This window comes from Oncorhynchus nerka, linkage group LG4, assembly GCF_034236695.1.
Source record: "Oncorhynchus nerka isolate Pitt River linkage group LG4, Oner_Uvic_2.0, whole genome shotgun sequence".
Taxonomy (NCBI): domain Eukaryota; kingdom Metazoa; phylum Chordata; class Actinopteri; order Salmoniformes; family Salmonidae; genus Oncorhynchus; species Oncorhynchus nerka.
Window position 1 is genome coordinate 33,428,338 of NC_088399.1, and position 24,827 is coordinate 33,453,164.

General features: G+C 44.0%; 1 long non-coding RNA gene across 1 annotated transcript; it reads left to right on the plus strand.

Annotated features, from left to right (window-relative positions):
• Nucleotides 1-1,500: 1,500 nt before the first annotated feature.
• LOC115122623 (uncharacterized) lies at nt 1,501-24,827 on the plus strand. Its single transcript, XR_003862491.2, has 3 exons — nt 1,501-3,822; nt 23,465-23,595; nt 23,813-24,827. It is a non-coding gene; the product is annotated as an uncharacterized LOC115122623 (long non-coding RNA).

Genomic DNA, 24,827 nt, shown 5'->3' on the forward strand with positions numbered 1-24,827 from the left:
GAAATGATAGCACCTTTTGTACATGGTCCCCCCATTTTAAGGTACTACAAGTATTTGTTGAATTGGCTTCACAGATGTGTTTCGTTAGGCAGGTGTATTCATTTGTGTCGTTAGTGAATGCAGGAGAGCTGTTGATGAATAGTATTGATTCTAGACTTTGCTATTGCCTTTGGAGGTTGTGGTTGGGGTGTGACAACATGAGGAAGACAGCAGTGTCAATGCAAATGAAGCTGGCTGTCATAAGGCTCAGAAATGAAAATCAATCAATCAGGAACATTACAAAAACCCTGGGCATGCCCAAGTAAACAGTTTGGTTCATCATTGACAAGACAAAAACAACCGGTGAACTCAATTATGTCAAAAGACCCGGTAGACTGAGGAAGACCACTGTAGTGGATGACCGGAGAATTACTCACCATGGTGAAGAAAACCCCCCTGACAACAGTCCAACAGATCAAAAACACTCTCCTGGATGCAGGTGTAGATGTGTCAAAGTCTACCATACGTAGAAGACTACACCAGCAGGACTACAGAGGGTACACTACAAGATGCAAACCACTGATAAGCCTGAAGAACAGAAAGGCCAGATTACAGTTTGCTAAAAAGCACCTAAAAGAGCCCCAAGAGTTCTGGAAAAAAGTATTGTGGACAGATGAGACAAAGATTAACATGTACCAGAGTGATGGAAAGAGGAAAGTGTGGAGAAGAAAAAGACATGCCCATGATCCAAAGCATACCACCTCATCCGTGAAACATGGTGGAGGGGGTGTTATGGCTTGGGCCTGTATGGCTGCCAGTGGAACAGGCTCACTTGTCTTCATCGATGATGTGACTGCAGACAGAAGTAGAACAATGAATTCTGAAGTCTACAGAAATATTTTATCTGCTCAAATTAAACCGAATGCCTCCAAACTCATTGGACGGCACTTCATTATGCAACAAGACAATGACCCTAAACATACTGCTAGAGCAACGAAGGGGTTTTTGATGGCCAAAAAGTGGAAAATCCTTGACTGGCCAAGTCAATCACCGGATCTGAATCCAATTGAACATGCATTTTACATGCTGAAGAGGAGGCTGAAGGCAATAAGTCCCCGAAACAAGCAGGAACTGAAGATGGCTGCAGTACAGGCCTGATAGAGCATCACCAGGGAAGATACCCAGCGTCTGGTGATGTCGATGCATAGCAGACTTCAAGCAGTCATTGCATGCAAAGGATATGCGACCAAATATTAACAATGATTACTTTATGTTAAACTGTCCAATGTTTTTTGATGCCCGAAAATGGGGGGGGCTATGTACAAAAGCTTCTATAATTTATAAATGGTTCATCCGATATGTATGAAAATAGCCTCAAATTAAAGCTGACAGTCTGCACTTCACCCTCATTGTCATTGTAACCTTTCAAACTCAAAGTGCTAGAGTACAGAACCAAAATAACAAAAACATTGTCACTGTCCAATGAATTATGGTGCTCACTGAATATACCTTATTTACATAAGTATTCAGACCCTTTGCTAGGAGACTCGAAATTGAGCTCAGGTGCATCCTGTTTCCATTGATCATCCTCGAGATGAGTCCACCTGTAGTAAATTCAATTGAATGGACATGATTTGGAAAAGCACACACCATTCTACAGTATATAAGGTCTCACAGTTGACAGTGCATGTCAGACCAAAAACCAAGTCAGAAGGTCAGAAGGTCAAAGGAATTGTCTGTAGAGCTCTGAGACAGGATTGTGTTGAGGCACAGATCTGGGGAAGGGTACCAACAAATGTCTGCAGCATTAAACAACTCCAAGAAGACAGTGGCCTCCATCATTCTTAAATGGAAGAAGTTTGGAACCACCAAGACACTTCCTAGAGCTGGCCGCCTGGCCAAACTCAGCAATCGGGGGAGAAGGGCCATGGTCATGGAGGTGACCAAGATCCCGATGGTCACTCTGACAGAGCTCTAGAGTTCCTCTGTGGACATCAGAGAACATTCCAGAAGGACAACCATCTTTGCAGCACTCCACCAATTGGGCCTTTATGGTAGAGTGGCCAGACGGACGCCACTCCTCAGTAAAAGGCATGACAGCCCACTTGGAGTTTGCCAAAAGGCACCTAAAGACTCTCAGACCGTGAGAAACAAGATTCTCTGGTCTGATGAAACCAAGATTTGGCCTGAATGCCAAGCGTCATGTCTGGAGGAAACCTGGCACATCCCTATGGTGAAGCATGGAGGTGGCAGCATCATGCTATGGGGATGTTTTTCAGTGGCTGGGACTGGGAGACTAGTCAGTATCAAGGCAAGGATGAACAGAGCAAAGTACAGAGAGATACCTGATGAAAACCTGCTCTCTGGAGATACCTGAAAATAGCTGTGCAGCAACGCTCCCCATCCAACCTGACAGAGGTTGAGAGGATCTGCAGAGAAGAATGGGAGAAACTCCCCAAATACAGGTGTGCCAAGCTTTTAGCATCATATCCAAGAAGACTCAATGATGTAATTGCTGCCAAAGGTGCTTCAACAAAGTACTGAGTGAAGGGTCTGAATACTTATGTAAATGTAATACTAAAGTTTTTATTTTCAAGAAATTAGCAAAAAATAAATAAAAATTGCTTTGTCATTATGGGGTATTGTGTGTAGATAGATGAGGGGAAAAAACAATTGAATTCATTTTAGAATAAGGCTGAAATGTAACAAAATCCGGAAAAAGTCAAGGGGTCTGAATACTTTCCGAAAGCACTGTATATCCACAAAATACACCCTGTACAGTGTACGTATTTTCAAACACACAAACTCAACTTAAAGTTGCCATTCCTATCTGCACACAAAACCTCAGGTTGTGCTGTGTAACCCTTGCTACAGCATTGCTTTTCCCTTCCCTGTTTTCTTGGATTGGGTTTCTTGATTATGTTTAAGATTATGTTTAGGATTGTATTCAGTGACAAGTCACAATACACCCCCTCGGAGGAAAACCTACCCAGGACTGTCTTCCTTAAAAGGACTTCTTGTTCAGTCTACAGACATATCATCATCCAGGACTTGGCGACCCTGAACCTCCACTCTGAAAAGCCTCTCTCCAAATCTGATTATTCTTGTGTTTCATCAGGTTGAGAGATCTGGTTAGAGGGTGTATTGGCATTTGACTCCTGATTTATACCTCTGTACACAGTCCAACAGCTGGCACCAATAATACAAATAGAGCTAGTTTCATTAAAACATATGCAAAGTACATCATAGTTTTTCCATCTCCTAGTTTGTTTGGGCCCTGCCAATCAATCCTCTCTTTGGGATTGTTGTTGTCAAGCTGCATACACTGATTTATTATAGAGATTGTACTGGACTGGACTGCCTGAGTGGGGGCAGCCTCTCTCTCTTTCCTCCTCTCCCTCCCTCGCCTGATAATGAAGAAAACATTGGCACATGACAGTGATGTTGTTGTGTTTTGAATAATACTGCAGTATAATGGTCTTCAGCACTTTAGCTTTCTTTTCATAGTTTGTGTTGTGTGTATTGGTGACCCATGCATTCCATACTGCACTCTGAACTTCTTGTGCATTGTGGCTTTGAGTATTTCTCTTTGTATTTCTCTCTCTCTCTCTTGCCTGTCTTGCAGTAATAAAACCCATCATGAGGAGGTATTCCACACTTCCAGCCTTCCTGACCCCCAGTACCCTAACCATATGCCAGAGAAGGGCCACACCTCAGCCTAGAGATGATCTTCCAGAGTGGATGGGTTGGAAGGAGGAGAAGAAAAGGATAGAATGTGACAGGGGAATGGAAACTCTTCGGCACACTTAAGAGATGGACCATGAGGAAAAAACATTCTCCCTGGTAAAAAACACTGCCCACTGCGGGCTATGCACTGAAATGTTTAATCTCCTTCAATGTCATCACACTCTCCTTTGTCATCCACGGTGGCCTTTATTGCATTCTCTCCTGCCTTGCGTGTTCTCCTTACCGTCAGTGTAAAATTCAATCAACTTGTGCTGAGGGCGACTGAAGCTTTGTTTGGGCCGGTATTGTGAAGTAGGTAGGCGCAGTCCTGGTTCTGTGGATACTAGGCAGACAGAGTCCATCTATAATATTCCCCTCAATAAGGTCTCTATCCAATGTGTGTGAGTGTTTCTGAGTGTGCGTGTGTGTATGGGAAGAATGATTCAACACCGTCCTCATCACCCCAGCACTTCAATACACCATACTCTCTCCCTCTGCTTTCCCAACAAATAAGCTTTTATGTACCATATTCTATATCCTCCCTCAGCCTTTACAAAATCAAACGCTCCCCCACACTGTCTCCCGTCAGCAGCACCGCAGATCAAAGACACACTGAAGTTAGAGCAACATTTATAACAAACACCCGGCACCACTAAACTTTAAGTGTGTGTGTGTGTGTGCGCTGCATGGCTCTTTATTTCAGCCAGAACACAACCTTCAGCTCTACGGAGGCCAGACTCTGTGTCACACAAAGCTAGGCTAAAATAAGTGTAAGGCTTTTTCAGACAGATGATTGACATGAATTAGCCGACAATGGATTACTCAGAGCAGCTCCCAGCGCATGCACATAAACACATACACACGTGCACATATAGTGAGCACACATACACGTACACGTTCACACACAAGCTCACACACACACAGAGCATATTGCAGATGTTGATTATCATCAATGTCAGATGTTGATTATCATCAATGTCATATGCTGATTATCATCGATGTCAGATGTTGATTATCATCAATGTCAGATGTTGATTATCATCAATGTCAGATATGACCAATTGACCACAAAACATATTTTCCTCATGAACTGCTTCAGCATGTAGCATATCATTGCACTGGCAGCACCAGCCAAAGTCATATGATCAGGGATGGATCACTTACTTGATATTTACATTAACACACTACTTTTCACCTATCTAGCTGAAATATGCAGTAGAAAACACTCTCTCCTCCTTTACTATTACAGTTGACTTTACAGTGATTGGAGAACTCCAATCCATTACGGTATGATTACACCATGAAATGGTCACAGTGGTGAAAAATTTGACAATAAAACTGCCAGTGCTGATCGTACCCTGTTTCACCAGTAAGACTGAATGGCAGCGTATGCACACACACACACACACAAAAGTGCCATGTGTATGATAGTAAACCTATGGGCCCTGTCATGCAACAAATCCCATGAACTTGGCCTCCATGACGATGGAAATGCTCCAGCGCTCCGTTGCCAGGGAAGCTGATGGGGACTGAACACTGCACATTTCCAACAGCCCGCTTCAGACCAATTCACATGGCTCCTAAAATGTTACAGGACGTCATTGTGCGCTCACAAAGCATGCATGCAATTAAATGTCCTTTTGCCGTGTTTCACGTTCATCCATGAATTGGCCCTGTTACGGGCCTGAGTTTCCATTCGCGAAATCCTGCTCCACCCTCTTGGCTGGGACCCACCCTGGCCTTTAGCTCTGAATGGTTGGCCTTTTGATGGAGAACATTGGGGATGTCAGTGCAGGGCAGGCCATCTGAGCCCCACAGGGACATGGCTACTTATCAGGCTATTAGCAGGTGAGCGTGATTAGTATTCAAACACGGAGTCTTATTACCACAGTGATGACATAGTGGTGGCGTAAATCACAGAGATAAATGACTGTAGTAAAGATTTGAAAGGGGTTGTGATAATGATCTATGTTATAATACTGTAGGCCACACTTGCGGCGGGTTCTGATCCTACAATTATGTGCCAATTTTCTTCATTTTAGGCTCGTCGTCAGGGGACATACAACTAGCACTTTGTATGAGTGCTGTCACAATGCATAGAACGTATGCCGATTTGGAAACGGTAGAATGACTACATTACCCACAATGCTCATTGACTGATCGTTCCAAATTACCATGACAATTATGCATCAATAGCTATTTTTATTTCTATGGTGAAGGCATTGTCTTATGTCAGATAAGCACAACAATTCTGCCTGTACTGTCAGTTGAGCGATGAGTGTTACCACCTGATGTAAGACCATGGGCCTCTTTATTATTATAATTTAACCTTTATTTAATTAGGCAAGTCAGTTAATAACAAATTCGTATTTACAATGACGGCCTACACCGGCCAAACCCAGATGACGCTGGGCCAATTGTGCCCCACCCCGTGGGACTCCCAATCACAGCCGGTTGTGATAGAGCCTGGAATTGAACCAGGGTGTTTCTAGCACTGAAATGCAGTGCCTTAGACCGCTGCACCACTCGGGAGCCTTCTATGGTGTAGTTGGGCAGCCACAAGATTTTACAGTGCACATTGCTTGTAGACTTTCATGGTCACAAAAGGTTATTTATTTACATGACCTCAGTTTCATTTGCAACCAAATTATTTTAGCCTAAAGATTTGACCTAGGCCTGTTACACACATTTTGTTTAACTTATGGGTTCATGGTAGTCTCATCAAATCATTGCATTTCTAAGGGAAAGCATGATCCCACAGGGAATTTGAGTTTTTAAAGTGCTCTTGAGTTGAGAAACTTAGGAACATAGAACAAATTGAGTTGAAGGTTATTTGGTAGTTGCTTCTCTGTCGGTCCACAACAATGAATTGAATGAGTAATTTCCAATGAATTACCGCCCGTATGGGCAGGGTGCCGCTAGTATGGTCTTATTGCCACAGTGATGGCATAAATCACAGAGATAAATGACTATAAGTATTTGAAAGGGGTTGACATGATCAATTCATTAAATGTCAGATTACATTTTTAGCTATTTCACGACTGTGAAATATTTCCGGATTTCTCTATTTAGGCTTATATCAAATGTAAGTGATGTTTATGAAAGGACAGACTTGTAGCTTCCAAAGGGTATACCATAAACTGTAGTTGGAGGAAACATGGGAAAGTAATGCCGCTTCAAAAGGTGATCAACTTGTTATCCAACTTGAGAAAAGCATGAGAAATGCCCAAGATTTTGATGAGATTTTCACAGTTCCTAAAGTGTTCTTCTTTGTTCACGCCCATTCAGGTTTGTTCACATTGTTCACACACCCTCTTAAGCCGTAGCATGGCATTGTCCTCCAGAAAGTAGTCTCTCTAGTTAAACCCAGCTAAATTAAAGACAGCAATGTTTTTGAGACCTCTAGCAACTGTTTTGCAGTTGTCCAACGCTACATCTTCCCAAAAATCTGTAGGTAGCAAATATGATCTATATACTGCCCAGGGAAGCCCCCATTCTGTTATAGACAGAAGCCTGTGACATGACAGACCAATCAGGACTCATCTCTCGGTATGTCCAACCACTACATTATCGCAGCCAATCATGACTATCCAGGAAGTATCCTTTCTTTCTCAATGTATAGCTCAGAGTATTTTTTGTAATTTTTTAATTTTTTATTTCACCTTTATTTAACCAGGTAGGCTAGTTGAGAACAAGTTCTCATTTGCAACTGCGACCTGGCCAAGATAAAGCATAGCAGTGTGAACAGACAACACACAGTTACACATGGAGTAAACAATTAACAAGTCAATAATACAGTAGAAAAAAGGAGAGTCTATATACATTGTGTGCAAAAGGCATGAGAAGGTAGGCGAATAATTACAATTTTGCAGATTAACACTGGAGTGATAAATGATCAGATGGTCATGTACAGGTAGAGATATTGGTGTGCAAAAGAGCATAAAATAAAATAAATAAAAACACTATGGGGATGAGGTAGGTAAAAATGGGTGGGCTATTTACCGATAGACTATGTACAGCGGCAGCGATCGGTTAGCTGCTCAGATAGCAGATGTTTGAAGTTGGTGAGGGAGATAAAAGTCTCCAACTTCAGCGATTTTTGCCATTCGTTCCAGTCACAGGCAGCAGAGAACTGGAACGAAAGGCGGCCGAATGAGGTGTTGGCTTTAGGGATGATCAGTGAGATACACCTGCTGGAGCGCTTGTTACGGGTGGGTGTTGCCATCGTGACCAGTGAACTGAGATAAGGCGGAGCTTTACCTAGTATGGACTTGTAGATGACCTGGAGCCAGTGGGTCTGGCGACGAATATGTAGCGAGGGCCAGCCGACTAGAGCATAGAGGTTGCAGTGGTGGGTGGTATAAGGTGCTTTAGTGACAAAACGGATGGCACTGTGATAAACTGCATCTAGTTTGCTGAGTAGAGTGTTGGAAGCAATTTTGTAAATGACATCGTCGAAGTCAAGGATCGGTAGGATAGTCAGTTTTACTAGGGTAAGTTTGGCGGCGTGAGTGAAGGAGGCTTTGTTGCGAAATAGAAAGCCGACTCTAGATTTGATTTTCGATTGGAGATGTTTGATATGAGTCTGGAAGGAGAGTTTGCAGTCTAGCCAGACACCTAGGTACTTATAGATGTCCACATATTCAAGGTCGGAACCATCCAGGGTGGTGACGCTGGTCAGGCGTGCTGGTGCAGGCAGCGAACGGTTGAAAAGCCTGCATTTGGTTTTACTAGCGTTTAAGAGCAGTTGGAGGCCACGGAAGGAGTGTTGTATGGCATTGAAGCTCGTTTGGAGGTTAGATAGCACAGTGTCCAAGGACGGGCCGGAAGTATATAGAATGGTGTCGTCTGCGTAGAGGTGGATCAGGGAATCGCCCGCAGTAAGAGCAACATCATTGATATATACAGAGAAAAGAGTCTGCCCGAGATTTGAACCCTATGGCACCCCCATAGAGACTGCCAGAGGACCGGACAGCATGCCCTCCGATTTGACACACTGAACTCTGTCTGCAAAGTAATTGGTGAACCAGGCAAGGCAGTCATCCGAAAAACCGAGGCTACTGAGTCTGCCAATAAGAATATGGTGATTGACAGAGTCGAAAGCCTTGGCAAGGTCGATGAAGACGGCTGCACAGTACTGTCTTTTATCGATGGCGGTTATGATATCGTTTAGTACCTTGAGCGTGGCTGAGGTGCACTCGTGACCGGCTCGGAAACCAGATTGCACAGCGGAGAAGGTACAGTGGGATTCGAGATGGTCAGTGACCTGTTTGTTGACTTGGCTTTCGAAGACCTTAGATAGGCAGGGCAGGATGGATATAGGTCTGTAACAGTTTGGGTCCAGGGTGTCTCCCCCTTTGAAGAGGGGGATGACTGCGGCAGCTTTCCAATCCTTGGGGATCTCAGACGATATGAAAGAGAGGTTGAACAGGCTGGTAATAGGGGTTGCGACAATGGCGGCGGATAGTTTCAGAAATAGAGGGTCCAGATTGTCAAGCCCAGCTGATTTGTACGGGTCCAGGTTTTGCAGCTCTTTCAGAACATCTGCTATCTGGATTTGGGTAAAGGAGAACCTGGAGAGGCTTGGGCGAGTAGCTGCGGGGGGGCGGAGCTGTTGGCCGAGGTTGGAGTAGCCAGGCGGAAGGCATGGCCAGCCGTTGAGAAATGCTTGTTGAAGTTTTCGATAATCATGGGTTTATCGGTGGTGACCGTGTTACCTAGCCTCAGTGCAGTGGGCAGCTGGGAGGAGGTGCTCTTGTTCTCCATGGACTTCACAGTGTCCCAGAACTTTTTGGAGTTGGAGCTACAGGATGCAAACTTCTGCCTGAAGAAGCTGGCCTTAGCTTTCCTGACTGACTGCGTGTATTGGTTCCTGACTTCCCTGAACAGTTGCATATCGCGGGGACTATTCGATGCTATTGCAGTCCGCCACAGGATGTTTTTGTGCTGGTCGAGGGCAGTCAGGTCTGGAGTGAACCAAGGGCTATATCTGTTCTTAGTTCTGCATTTTTTGAACGGAGCATGCTTATCTAAAATGGTGAGGAAGTTACTTTTAAAGAATGACCAGGCATCCTCAACTGACGGGATGAGGTCAATGTCCTTCCAGGATACCCGGGCCAGGTCGATTAGAAAGGCCTGCTCACAGAAGTGTTTTAGGGAGCGTTTGACAGTGATGAGGGGTGGTCGTTTGACTGCGGCTCCGTAGCGGATACAGGCAATGAGGCAGTGAGATCCTGGTTGAAGACAGCGGAGGTGTATTTGGAGGGCCAGTTGGTCAGGATGACATCTATGAGGGTGCCCTTGTTTACAGATTTAGGGTTGTACCTGGTGGGTTCCTTGATGATTTGTGTGAGATTGAGGGCATCTAGCTTAGATTGTAGGACTGCCGGGGTGTTAAGCATATCCCAGTTTAGGTCACCTAACAGAACAAACTCTGAAGCTAGATGGGGGGGCGATCAATTCACAAATGGTGTCCAGGGCACAGCTGGGAGCTGAGGGGGGGTCGGTAGCAGGCGGCAACAGTGAGAGACTTATTTCTGGAGAGAGTAATTTTTAAAATTAGTAGTTCGAACTGTTTGGCTATGGACCTGGAAAGTATGACATTACTTTGCAGGCTATCTCTGCAGTAGACTGCAACTCCTCCCCCTTTGGCAGTTCTATCTTGACGGAAAATGTTATAGTTGGGTATGGAAATCTCAGAATTTTTGGTGGCCTTCCTGAGCCAGGATTCAGACACGGCAAGGACATCAGGGTTAGCAGAGTGTGCTAAAGCAGTGAGTAAAACAAACTTAGGGAGGAGGCTTCTGATGTTGACATGCATGAAACCAAGGCTTATTCGATCACAGAAGTCAACAAATGAGGGTGCCTGGGGACATGCAGGGCCTGGGTTTACCTCCACATCACCCGCGGAACAGAGGAGGAGTAGTATGAGGGTGCGGCTAAAGGCTATCAAAACTGGTCGCCTAGAGCGTTGGGGACAGAGAGTAAAAGGAGCAGATTTCTGGGCATGGTAGAATATATTCAGGGCATAATGCGCAGACAGGGGTATGGTGGGGTGCGGGTACAGCGGAGGTAAGCCCAGGCACTGGGTGATGATGAGAGAGGTTATATCTCTGGACATGCTGGTTGTAATGGGTGAGGTCACCACATGTGTGGGAGGTGGGACAAAGGAGGTATCAGGGGTATGAAGAGTGGAACTAGGGGCTCCATTGTAAACTAAAACAATGATAACTAACCTGAACAACAGTATACAAGGCATATTGACATTTGAGAGAGACATACAGCGAGGCATACAGTAATCACAGGTGTTGAATTGGGAGAGCTAGCTAAACAGTAGGTGAGACAACAACAGCTAATCAGCTAGCACAACAACAGCAGGTAAAATGGCGTTGACTAGGCAGGGAGGGTCGGATTAACTACACACAGAGCCTGAGTGCGGCTGGGGCCGACAGATAAAACATAAACAAGCAGAATGGAGTACCGTGATTAATGGGCAGTCCAGCATGCATCAGCTATGTAGCCAAGTGATCAGTGTCCAGGGGGCAGCGGTGGATGGGACTGGCGAGTATTATCCAGGTAAAAAAAATATTTAAAAACTGGCTGGCTGTGCAGAAGGTAAAGCCGCTAGCAGTGGCTAACAATGACTAAATAGCTTGTAGCTAGTTAGCTGGTTAGCTTCTGGAGGGTTCTTGAATGTGTTCTAAAAATGAAAAATAATAGCGATTCCGTATCACATTGGGTGAGGCAGGTTACCAGAAGGTATAATCAAATTAAAAATCGAAAAGAGATTGAAAGTAAATATGGGTCCAGTGAATGGTTGGGCTGGCTGGGGACGCGGCGATTCAGACAGTTAGCAGGCCTGTGCTAACAAGCTAACAGTTAGTAGGACGGGGCTGAGCAAGGTAGCAGTTAGCGGACCGGGGCTAAACAAGCTAGCAGTTAGCAGGCCGAATTAGCAAGCAAGCAGATAGCAAGGGCTATAAAGTTAGTCTTTGGGGGACATCGCGATGGGGTGAGTCTGTTTATGCCTCTTCATGCGGTGACATCGATAGACCGGTCGTGGGTCCGGATATTGTAGCCCAGGAGTATGCTTCGGTGGTAGCACAGGAGCTCTGGCCGGGCTAGCTTCAAGCTAAGTGGATGGAAACGCTAGCCAGGAGTAATCATCCGGGGTTGCGGTTAGCTGGTTAGCTAGTTAGCTAGCTGTGAAGATCCAGCTGAAAATGTTCCGTTTGCGGTGGGAATCCGGGGATAAAAAAAAAAAATAATAATAGGTCCGTTATGCTCTGGTTAGAGTCGCATTGTTCGAACTGGCGAGAGCTTTCCGAGCTAAAGGTTAGCTGATGACCAGTTAGCTGATGACCGCTAGCAATGGTTTGCTGGTAGTTAGCTGGCTAGCTTCAGTTGGGGGGGTTCCGGATCCGAAGTAAATATAAGTACTTTAGAAAAAAAAGCAGATCCGCGCTACATTGGGTGAGGCGGGTTGCAGGAGAGTATTTCGAAGTTGAGGTTTAGCAAAATGTTTTAAAAGATATGCGAAGAAAAATATGTAAAAAAACGATATATACAAGGGACACGACACGACAAGACATCCGACTGCTACGCCATCTTGGATTTTATATGTATAGCTCATTTACAGATCCCATACAAGTTTGTAATTAAGGCGCATGAAATTTCCCATGTTCAAGAAGTCATTTCTACGTTTTTTCAAACATCCCTACTGTGAAGTAGGAACTGGCATCAAAATTCTCAGATCCTGTAACCGGTCACAAATGTGATAGAGCATCTTTGGGTTACACACAAAATAAATCACCATACTTTCAATGCAGTAAAGCTTTCTGTGTAATTTGAATGGAGATGATATTGTTTTGGGAAGAATATAAAATCAAAATGATGGAGTAATTTTTCGGTCATGTACTTCTGCCAGGAAAATCCATTCTATGCTTACCAATGGTTTTATGGGTCATGTACTTCTGCCAGGAAAATCCATTCTATGCTTACCAATGGTTTTATGGGTCATGTACTTCTGCCAGGAAAATCCATTCTATGCTTACCAATGGTTTTATGGGACATGTACTGGAGCTGTACTTATTCATTTATTTAAATAAGGTTATTCTCTTATATGGGAAGCCTGGATATGAATGTTTGAATATCAGAGTAGTTAGAGAATCACCACCATCCCAGTACCACTACCACAGTTACTTCTATTGTATCACACCACCACCACTACACCACACTAGAGGCGTCTAATGACAGGCAAATTGAGAGATAGGAGGATGACAGTGAAGAGGAGCAGAGGGCAGAGGGGGTAAAGTGGCTGAATGGCGGCTCCCGTCTCTCTCCCTGCGCCCCCGGGAGATAATGAGGGCCCTGTGCTTCAGGAGGGAAAGATAAACATTATTTCTGCCGTATTGTGGCCTCCAGCAGCTTATTTATGGCCTGGCTTTTGTGTGCTGGGAGCTAATAATGCTTCAGAGAAACCAGTAAAGCAGGATTCCAGGCAGACATCCCTGGTCCTCCTATAGCCTCACCACCACAGCAACCACTCCAGGGGGACATCAAACACTCGCCCTTCCGGCCCCGGCACACGTTAATTGTACACCTATTGTTCCCACGTAAAGCACTGAGAAGCGAAAGAAGGAGAAAACGGAGGGAGAGAGAGAGGGGGAAAAAGGACTTTGGTAATGAGGCTTCTGCAGCTGAATAAATATGGTCTAAAACAATATAAACTGTTTTGATGCTCCCCTCTGGGCTCTCTCAGCCAGTATCCTCATTACTCACCTTAATGACAAATAAGGCCTTATTAAAATCAGCCTTGTTACATGGATAGGACAGGCATGAAGTCCAGGCTATTTCATTAGTTGAGGTTGAGAGTAAAAGTGTGTTTCTGTGTGCATTTGAAAGAGGTCTGTGATCCACAATGGCCCAGGGAGTCATGTATGATACAAAACAACCCCATTCTTTACTCCTCTTTATGATACATTAAAAAAAACATGGGCTGTGATTTGACCCGAGGCCTGGTAATATGATGCAGTGTTGAAGATTTCTTTCATTCAGAAGCCTTTTAAAACCTCAAATGCACTACAAGTTAAACATTTCCTGCATTAGCGTGATCAAATTAAGATCCTACATCTGTATACATTGGCATGGAACCTGAATGCAATATTCTCCAATTTAATGTATTTTGATATACAAATAATATATCAATGAACCTTTACTAATGCCGCGTTCCCATGCTAGTCGGAACTATGTAACTCAGAAATGTCCAATTGGTTGTAGTTATACTTGTGACGCGTTCAGGCCAATTAGCAATTCGGAAATTTCAGAGTCTCGACTAGCATGTGAGCGCGGCACTAGACTAAGAGGGAAAAAAGAAATACCAATATCAGGAAGCTTACTTGTGATGTTACCATGTGTACCTCAGCAAGGGATTGTAATCACAACTGACAGTTTAGAGGGTGATCCCATTAACACTGCACCTGTACACCTCTCAGAGAAGAGTCAGACAGCGGATCTCACACATTCAGCTGTCTCTGTCCCCTGTTCTCATGCTCCCCTACTCCAGTGTAGCCAGCCAGCCAGGCAGTCAGAGAGGCAGACCCCACTGCACACAAACTGGTTGAATCAACATTGTTTCCACGTCATTTCAACAACAACAACAAAAAATCTATGTGACGACATTGAATCGGTGTGAAAAAGGAATTTCAGGAATTTGTCTGTTTTGGGGAATTTCGGGAATTTGTCTTTTGTCTGTTTTTGACACAAATTTTAACCTACTTTATTTTTATTTAAACGTTATTTAACTAGGCAAGTCAGTTAAGAACAAATTCTAATTTACAATGAAGGCCTACCCCGGCCAAACCCTCCCCTAACCTGGACGATGCTGGGACTATTGAAGGCCTGCCCCGGCCAAACCCTCCCCTAACCTGGACGACGCTGGGCCAATTGAAGGCCTGCCCCGGCCAAACCCTCCCCTAACCTGGACGACGCTGGGCCAATTGTGCGCCGCCCTATGGGACTTCCGATAACGTCCGGTTGTGATACAGCCCAGGATGGAACCCTGGTCTGTAGTGACGCCTCTAGCACTGCGATGCAGTGCCTTAGACCACTGTTCCCCTCAGGACCTAAATCCAATGACACCTAAATCATTTGATTTCACATTGAATTCACATTAGTTGACAACTCAATCAAATGTAAATTAAAGCTAGATGTTGAACTGACGTCTATGTCTGTGAAAATAAGACAGTTAGCAGGCAGGCAAGTAGTTAGTAGGCAAGCAGGCAGACAGTTAAGCAGGCAGGCAGGCAGAGGGGTGGACCAACGTGACTATGAGTTCAAAGGGCATAGTTCAGAGCTGGCGTTTTCCAAGGTAAACCAATCCCAAAGTGGGCCATATTTATGAGGTGTTATATTTATGGAGTGCCGTGATAACAACAGGTTTAAGAGGGGCACTGTAACCTTACTGAGGCCTGACCTGGACCCAGGGTACAATAATATCTCAGGGCCAAAATTAGCAGAAGGACAGCACTGAGTCAGCCCTAGCTGCCTCATACCCCCTCTGCCTCCACTGGTCCTCCACCGCTGGCTGGCCCTCCCCTCCATGCCCCCCTCCTGGCCCTAGACCTCATGCTCTTAATGCTCCAAGGACAGGTGGACGCTGGCAACTTAGCTAAAATAAAGCCAGAATCTACCACACAGCCAGCCTTGGGTTGGCTCATATAGCAGGAGGACAGAGCAACAGACTAGAAAATATAATTACAGTATAAATACAAAAGTTTGGACACACCTACTCATTCCAAGGATGTTCTTTCTTTGAAAAAATTATTTTCTACATTGTAGAATATAGTGAAGACATCAAAATTATGAAATAACACATGGAATAATGTAGTAACCAAAAAAGTGTTAAACAAACTAATATATATTGGAGATTTTTCAAAGTAGCCACCCTTTGCCTTGATGACAGCTTTGCATACTCTTGGAATTCTCTCAACCAGCTTCATGAGGTTGTCACCTGGAATGCATTTCAATTAACAGGTGTGCCTTGTTAAAAGTTAATTTGTGGATGTTCATTTCCTTCTTAAAGCGTTTGATCCCATCAGTTGTGTTGTGACAAGGTAGGGATGGAGTACAGAAGATAGCCCTATTTGGTAAAAGACCAAGTCCATATTATGGCAAGAACAGCTCAAATAAGCAAAGAGAATTGACAGCCAATCATTACTTTAAGACACGAAGGTCAGTCAATACCGGAAAACGTCAAGAACTTTCAAAGTTTCTTTAAGTGCAGTCGTAAACACCATCAAGCGCTATGATGAAACTGGCACTCATGAGGACCGCCACAGGAAAGGAAGACCCAGAGTAAGTTATATTATTTTATAGTTTTGACGTCTTCACTGTTATTCTACAATGTAGAAAATATTAAAAATTAAGAAAAACCATTGAATGAGTAGGTGTGTCCAAACTTTTGACTACAATTTTGTTTCTGGTGTCCTTTGACAGCTCTTGGGTCTTGGCCATAGTGGAGTTTGGAGTGTGACTGTTTGAGGTTGTGGACAGGTGTCTTTTATACTGATAACAAGTTCAAACAGGTGCCATTAATACAGGTAACGAGTGGAGGACAGAGGAGGACAGAGGAGCCTCTTAAAGAGGTCTGTGAGAGCCAGAAATCTTGCTTGTTTGTAGGTGACCAATACTTATTTTCCACCATAATTTGCAAATAAATTCATTAAAAATCCTACAATGTGATTTTCTGGATTTTATTTCTCATTTTGTCTGTCATAGTTGAAGTGTACCTATGATGAAAATTACTGGCCTCTCTCATCTTTTTAAGTGGGAGAACTTGCACACTTGGTGGGTGACTAAATACTTTTTTGCCCCACTGTATGTATATATTTGTTTTGTACCTAAAGGATTCCTGAAATTCTAAATCAAATAGCTAAATGATCCATAGGAAGACCATCTTAAAACAATTCCATATGTCGGTTTGAACCCCCCAGCGGCTTAGGGGGTTAAAGACAATAGAGGTGTAGATAATAGTATGAAATGAATTTGTGAGAATGATTTATTCTTGTCTGAGTTGAAAGTGTACTATTTTGCTTTAGGATTATGAGCTCGCCAGGCATCAATGAGGTTGTAATCAGAGAGTATATGTTGGAGAGCCTTGGTTGCCTGTGGATTGGTCTAATTAGATTTGTTCCGCATGTCCAAAATGGCATTAATGTCTGTTCCAATAACCAGATGGAATTCAGTTAATTCTAACAATATGCTGTTCAGAGAATCAAAACTTAGGATCAGATGAATTTGAAGCGTACACATTAACAAATGACATTTCTTTCCTTTATGGAGATTTTTAAGGAAACTGATTCTGCCTTCTTGGTCTTTGCCTTTAACCGAGATGGTGATTTTGAGCTTATGTATCATTATGATTACATCTTTAGTTTTTTGGGGGGCTGATAAAAAACTGCCAGTTTGTACAAATGGTTCTCTATTCTATATAGTTTACATCTTTAGTTTTTTGGGGGGCTGATAAAAACTGCCAGTTTGTATGGTTCTCTATTCTGTATATTCTATAGTCCTTTTGGAGCAGATGTATTTCTTGAAGCATTGCTACATTGCCTTCAGAAAGTATGTACACCCCTTGACTTTTTCCACATTTTGTTGTGATACAACCTGAATTTGAAATGGATTCAATTGAGATTTGGTGTCACTGGCCAACACACAACACATCATAATACCAAAGTGGAATTTTGTTTTTCAAAATGTTTACAAATTAATAAAAAATGAAAAGCTTAATGTCTTGAGTCAATTAGTATTTGTTTGTTATGGCAAGTCTAAATAAGTTCAGGAGTAAAAATGTGTCACGTAATATGTTTAACGGACTCACTCTGTGTGCAATAAAAGTGTTTAACATGATTTTTGAATGACTTCCTCATCTCTGTACCCAACCAGAGCATGTGAGTGGAGTAAAGCGGTCGGAAATCCCACTCATCGCTCATGCTCCAAGTCCTTTCCAACCGCTCCACTAAAAACCACTCCTCCCTCACAGGAAAAAAACTGCTGCTCCAAATTTGCTCCATTCATTAAAACTTGTTGAGGATAGGGGGCAGTATTTTCACTTTGGATGAATTGCGTGCCCATAGTGAACTGCATCCTACTCTGTCCTAGATTGCTAATATATGCATATTATTATTACTATTGGATAGAAAACATTCTGAAGTTTCTAAAACTGTTTGAATTATGTCTGAGTATAACAGAACTCATAGGGCAGGCAATCTTCCAAACAAGAAGTGAAATTCTGAATGTGGGTCAACTTTGACGTCATCGCCCCTTCCTTTCCCAACAAGATATGGATCTGGCAGCATTTCCTACGCCTTCCACTAGATGTCCTCATTCAGTAGAACGTGGAATGGAGCTTTGGTGTGAACTTTGACCGAAGGGGAGGGGAAATAGTCACGGTCTTGGCGCATTTCTCTGTGGGTGCCACCGTCGTTCCATTTGGCTGCAGCTGAAAACGTATGATCCGGTTGGAACGTTATTGGATATATATGAAAATAACATCCTGAAGATTGATTCTCTACTTAGTTTGACCAGTTTATTCGAACTGGAATATATCTTTTTGAAGTTTTCATGCGAGTTGTCCTGGACCAGCGTCAGCTTTTGGGCACGTGAGCTGAAAGTGATAGCAAATGCAGCTAATTGGACACTAGTATTGGACATTATGGAACAAAACAACAATTTATTGTGGAACTAGGACTCCTTGCACTGCATTCTGATGAAAGATCATCAAAGGTAAGGGAATATTTATGATGTAATTTCGCATTTCTGTTGACTCCAACATGGCGGAGAAATATATTTACGTCTGAGCGCTGTCTCAGATTATTGCATGGTAGGCTTTTTTCATAACGTTTAAAAAAAATCTGACACAGCGGTTGCATTAAGAACCAGTGTATCTTTAATTATATGTAGAACATGTATCTTTAGTTAAAGTTTATGATGAGTATTTCTGTTATCTGGCGTAGCTTTCTATAATTCCTCGGGATATTTTGGAGGCATTTCTGAACATGGCGTCAATGTAAACCGAGATTTGTGGATATAAATATGCATATTATCGAACAAAACATAAATGTATTGTGTAACATGTCATATGCGTGTCATCTGATGAAGATTTTCAAAAGGTTAGTGATTAATTTTATCTCTAATCCTGCTTTTGTGACTCTGAGTTTTTCCTTTGATTTGGTGGTGGTCTAACATAAATATATGTTGTGTTTTCGCTGTAAAACATTTTAAAAATCGGACATGATGGGTAGATGAACAAGATGTTTATCTTTCATTTGCTGTATTGGACTTGTTAATGTGTGAAAGTGAAATATTTCTAAAGAATATTTTTGAATTCCCTGCGCTACCTTTTCAGCTGAATGGGGGGGGTGGAGTTCCCCTCGGGGATCGCCTTGCCATAACAGGCTTTAGTGTCCAAAGAAGGGCCAGATATATACACAATGGTGTCGTTTGCATAGAGGTGGATCAGGAAATTACCCACAGCAAGAACGACATCGTTGATATATACAGAGAAAAGAGACGGACCGAGATTTGAACCCTGTGGTACCCCCATAGAGAGTACCAGAGGTTCGGACAACAGGCCCTCCGATTTGACACACTGAACTCTGCCTGAGAAGTAGTTGGTGAACCAGGCGAGGCAGTCATTTGAGAAACCAAGGATGTTGAGTCTGCCGATAAGGATACGGTGATTGACCGAGTCGAAAGCCTTGGCCAGGTCGATGAAGACGGCTGCACAGTACTGTCTTTTATCGATGGCGGTTATGCTATTGTTTAGTTTGAGTGTGGCTGAGGTGCACCTGTGACCAGCTCGGAAACCGGATTGCACAGCGGAGAAGGTACAGTGGGTTTCTAAATGGTCAGTGATCTGTTTATTAACTTGGATTTCAAAGACTTTGGAAAGGCAGGGCAGGATGGATATACAGTAGGTCTATAACAGTTTGGGTCTAGTGTGTCTCCCCCTTTCAAGAGGGGGATGACCGCGGCAGCTTTCCAATCTTTAGGGATCTCGGACGATACGAAAGAGAGGTTGAACAGACTGTTAATAGGGGTTGCAACAATGGCGGCGGATAATTTTAGAAAGAGAGGGGGGCAGATTGTCTAGCCCAGCTGATTTGTACAAGTCCAGGTTTTGCAGCTCTTTCAAAACATCTGCTATCTGGATTTGGGTGAAGGAGAAGCTGGGGAGGCTTGGGAAAGTAGCTGCGGGGAGTGCGGGGCTGTTGGCCGGTGTAGGGGTAGCCAGGAGGAAAGCATGGCCAGCCGTAGAGAAATGCTTATTGAAATTCTCGATTATCATGGAATTATCGGTGGTGACAGTGTTACCTAGCCTCAGTGCAGTGTGCAGCTGGGAGGAGGTGCTCTTATTCTCCATGGGCTTTACAGTGTCCCAAAACTTTTTGATGTTAGAGCTACAGGATGCAACATTCTGTTTGAAAAAGCTATCCTTTGCTTTGCTTTCCTGACTGACTGTGTGTATTGGTTCCTGATTTCCCTGAAAAGTTGCATATCGCGGGGACTATTCAATGCTAGTGCAGTACGCCACAGGATGTTTTTGTGCTGATCGAGGGCAGTCAGGTCTGGAGTGGAGCAAGGGCTATATCTGTTCTTAGTTCTACATTTTTTGAAAGGGGCATGCTTATTTAAGATGGTGAGGAAATTACTTTTCAAGAACGACCAGGCATCCTCGACTGACGGGTTGAGGTCAATATCCTACCAGGGCCAGGTCGATTAGAAATGCTCGGAGAAGTGTTTTAGGGAGCGTTTGACAGTGATGAGGGATGGTCGTTTGACCGCAGATCCATAGCGGATACAGGCAATGAGGCAGTGATCGCTGAGATCCTGATCGAAAACATCAGAGGAGGGCAAGTTGGTCAGGATAATATCTATGAGGGTGCAGATGTTTACGGATTTAGGGTTGTACCTGGTGGGTTCCTTGATCATTTGTGTATGATTGAGGGCATCTAGCTTAGATTGTAGGACTGTCGGGGTGTTAAGCATATCCCAGTTTAGGTCACCTAGCAGAACGAACTCTGAAGACATATGGGGTGCAATCATTTCACATATGGTGTCCAGGGCACAGCTGGCAGCTGAGGGGGGTCTACAACAGGCGGCAACTGTGAGAGACTTATTTCTGGAGAGATTCATTTTTAAAATTAGAAGCTCAAGCTGTTTGGGCATAGACCTGGAAAGTATGACAGAACTTTGCAGGCTATATCTGCATTAGATTGCAACTCCTCCCCCTTTGGCAGTTCTATCTTGACGGAAAATGTTGAAGTTGGGGATGGAAATCTCAGAATGTTTTGGTGGCCTTCCTTCGCCAGGATTCATACAGGACATCAGGGTTGGCGGAGTGTGCTAAAGCACTGAGTGAAACAAACTTAGGGAGGAGGGTGCTGGTGTTAACATGCATGAAACCAAGGCTTTTTCGGTTACAGAAGTCAACAAATGAGAGTACCTGGGGACACGCAGAGCCTGGCTTAACCTCCACATCACCCGAGGAACAGAGAAGGAGTAGGATGAGGGTACGGCTAAAGGTTATCAAAACTGGTCGTCTAGTGCATTGGGGACAGAGAATAAAAGGAACAGATTTCTGGGCGTGGTAGAATAGATTCAGGGCAAAATGTACAGACAGGGGTATGGTGGGGTGCGGGTACAGTGGAGGTAAACCCAGGCACCGAGTGATGATAAGAGAGTTTGCATCTCTGGACGGGCTAGTTATGCTGGGTGAGGTCATCACATATGTGGGAGGTGGGATTTGAGGCATGTTGAGTGGGATTAGGGGCTCCATAGTAAACTAAGACAATAATAACTATCCTAAACAACAGTGTACAAGGCATATTGACATTTGAGAGATACATAAAGCGAGGCATAAAGCAATCACAGGTGCTGATTGGGAGAGCTAGCTAAGGCAACAATGGGTAAGACAGCAACAGCTAATCAGCTAAGACAACAACAACAGGTAACATGGCGATGAATGGGCTGAGAGGGTCAGTTAACTACACACAGGGCCTGAGTTGGGGTCGACAGATAAACAAAAAAATAAACAAAATGGAGTACCGTGATTAATGAACAGTCCAGCAGGCATCAGCTATGTAGTGAAGTTATCATAGGGTCCAGTGAACAGCAATAAATGGAACAGGGAAGCGCGGGGTAGTCGTTACTACGCTAGCACGTGGTAGACACAGCGTTTAAAGTTAGCAGGCCGGGGTAAGTAGAAGCGTCTGCTCCACGTCAGGCGAAGGCCAATTGAGGGCACAGCGGATGGAGTTAAGTCGGCAGACCAGTCGTGGTGGTACGGCGGGCGCCGTGTCGACAAAGGGTCCAGACCAGATGGCGAAAGAGGTAATTGTAGTTGTAGTAATTTCGTTTGCCGGGAGATGTGCCTGGCTCGCGGCTAAATGGTGCTAGCTTCGGGGCAGGGGAGTTAGCCACTATAGCCACTCGGTAGCAGCGATGATCCGATGCACAGGTCCAGAGCTTACGGCAAGGATTCGGCGGAGTGGTGGATTCTAGCCGTGTTGGGGTAGAGTCCGGAAGGCATTGACTGAGTAGCTGGGTGATCACAGAGTAGAAGGTGGGCCTGGCTCGGGGCTAGCTTTGGGGCTGAGTCACTCGGTGGCAGCTAGCTAGCTGTGATGATCAGGAGTAATGGTCCAGGGTTTACGGCAGGAATCCGGCGTTATAGTGGAGAAAGCAGTCCGATGCTGGCAAGTATTATACAGGCTATAAAAACAGCTGTTGTCTGTGCAGAAGGAAAGGCCGCTAGCAGTGGCTAACAATGGCTAAATAGCTAGTAGCTAATTCTGTCACGTTCTGACCTTTAGTTCCTTTGTTATGTCTTTGTTTTAGTTTGGTCATGGTGTGAGTTGGGGTGGGTAGTCTATGCTCTTTTTTCTATGTTGTGGTTTTGTGTTTGGCCTGGTATGGTTCTCAATCAGAGGCAGGTGTCGTTCGTTGTCTCTGATTGAGAATCATACTTAGGTAGCCTTTTCCCACCTGTGTTTTGTGGGTGATTATTTCCTGTTTAGTGTTGTTTCCATTCACCTTACGGGACTGTTCGTTTTTTGTTTATTTCACGTTGTTATTTTGTATTTTCAGTGTTCAGTAAAATAAACATCATGAACACATACCACGCCGCACATTGGTCCGACATTTCATACTCCTCGTCAGAGGAGGACGAAGAATTCCGTTACAGCCTCTGATGGAGGTTCTGGCTATAAGGTCTAAATAAATAGCGGACCCGTGTCACATTGGGTGAGGCAGGTTACCGGAAGGTATATTTAATTTATAAATGGAAAAGAGATAAATAAATTGAAATATATACAAAAAAATACAAAAAATACAAAAGTACACGAGAGGACGACAAATCACGTCTGCACTGCTACGCCATCTTGGTTAAGCGATCAGAACTCATACTCTGAGGTGCTTTGTGGACAGAGGTGAGCTTGCTGCTCACTCTAACCTGTTCAGTTGTGAAGAGCCAGTTTACGATCCCCCTGGCCTATCTAGTGGGGGAAGGGAACCTACTGAAGGAGTTAGAAATGTACAGTGCTTGTCTCTAAGAGAGGGCTGTAACATGATGTGCTAAAAGTCACCAGCAAGGAATTTGTAACAAAGTTTGCTTTTACATTACAGTAATGTATTATTGTAAAATGAGTCAACTGTAATGATATTTACCCTTTATATTCCTTCATTGTATTCCCCACAGAGAAGATGATGATGTTTGGGAGCAAACCACCCCCAGCAAGTGCACCCGCCAGTCTTCACTCTCCTCTGCCAGATCCACAACCCCTGGATCGGATCCCCAAGGTTGCTGGATCGGATCCCCAAGCTGACAAGGTAAATATATGTCTTTCTATCCCTGAGAAAGGCATTTAACCCACTGTTCCCTTGGTGGCGAAGACGTGGATGTTGATTAAGGCAGCCCTCCGCACCTTTCTGATTCAGAGGGGTTGGGTTAAATGCGGAAGACACATTTCAGTTTAATACATTCAGTTGGACAACTGACTATGTATCCCCCTTTCCCTTTCCCTTTCTTCCACTACCCCCACGGCAGGCCCTGGCTCCTCGCCCCTCTAGAACTGCCGGGGCCTCTCAGAGAAGAGGGAGGAACAGAGCTAGGGCCACTGGAAACAGCACCGGAAACACTACAATAGAGGGAGATGAACCTGAGCACAGATGGCATACAGTCATTATAGATTGTGGAGCCAATACCACCCAGGTTCAGACCCACAGTTGGATAGTACTCAAACATACAACCCCTTCCAGCTGTTTCAGCTGTACTCAACCACCTCTGTGCTGGGGACACTAGTATCCAATAGCAACAAGTATGGGGACAAGAAGCAGCAGAGGGGGAAGAAGATGCACTGACATGCTCTCGTACATTTCCCTGGTAATATACATGGGACTGGCAAAGGTATCAAGTTCCCTGACTCATGAATGAAAACCATTTCTTGGCTTTCAACTGTACTCGTCACATGAGCGACCCACAAAAGTATGAGGGGAATGACAAGAAGAAGGGGAGCGCAGGGTATGATCGTCTCGCAAGAGTCAAGCCTGGTTATCTTTTAGGCTTATTCAGTGTGTAATAGCAGTGGAAATACCCCATTTGGACACGTTGGAGAGGTTGAAAGGACACTTGGATGTCCCCTGGATGTCCTCTGACACTGTTTGAGAGAGGCTGATATTGTAGAAATTGTGTTTTTAAAGGAACAAATATCTTTTAGGCTTATTCAACGTGTAATAGCAGTGGAATTACTTCCTATCTATGTTCTGACCATTTTCTTATAATCTCCCGGGTATTTTCTTTCCAATAATCCCACATTTAAGGACACATGTCCTTATCGTTGCTCATTAAAATCAGTTACTTTTGGCTATGTCTATTTCGGCGGAAATGTACATTTTTGCCATTACATTTACGAGGTTTTAACCTGTCTCCTCCCCTTCATCTACACTGATTAAAATGGATTTAACAGTGACATCAATAAGGGATCATAGCTTTCACCTGGATCTACCTGGTCAATCTATGCCATGGAAATAGATTCATGTTTTGTACACTCAATGTATGTGCT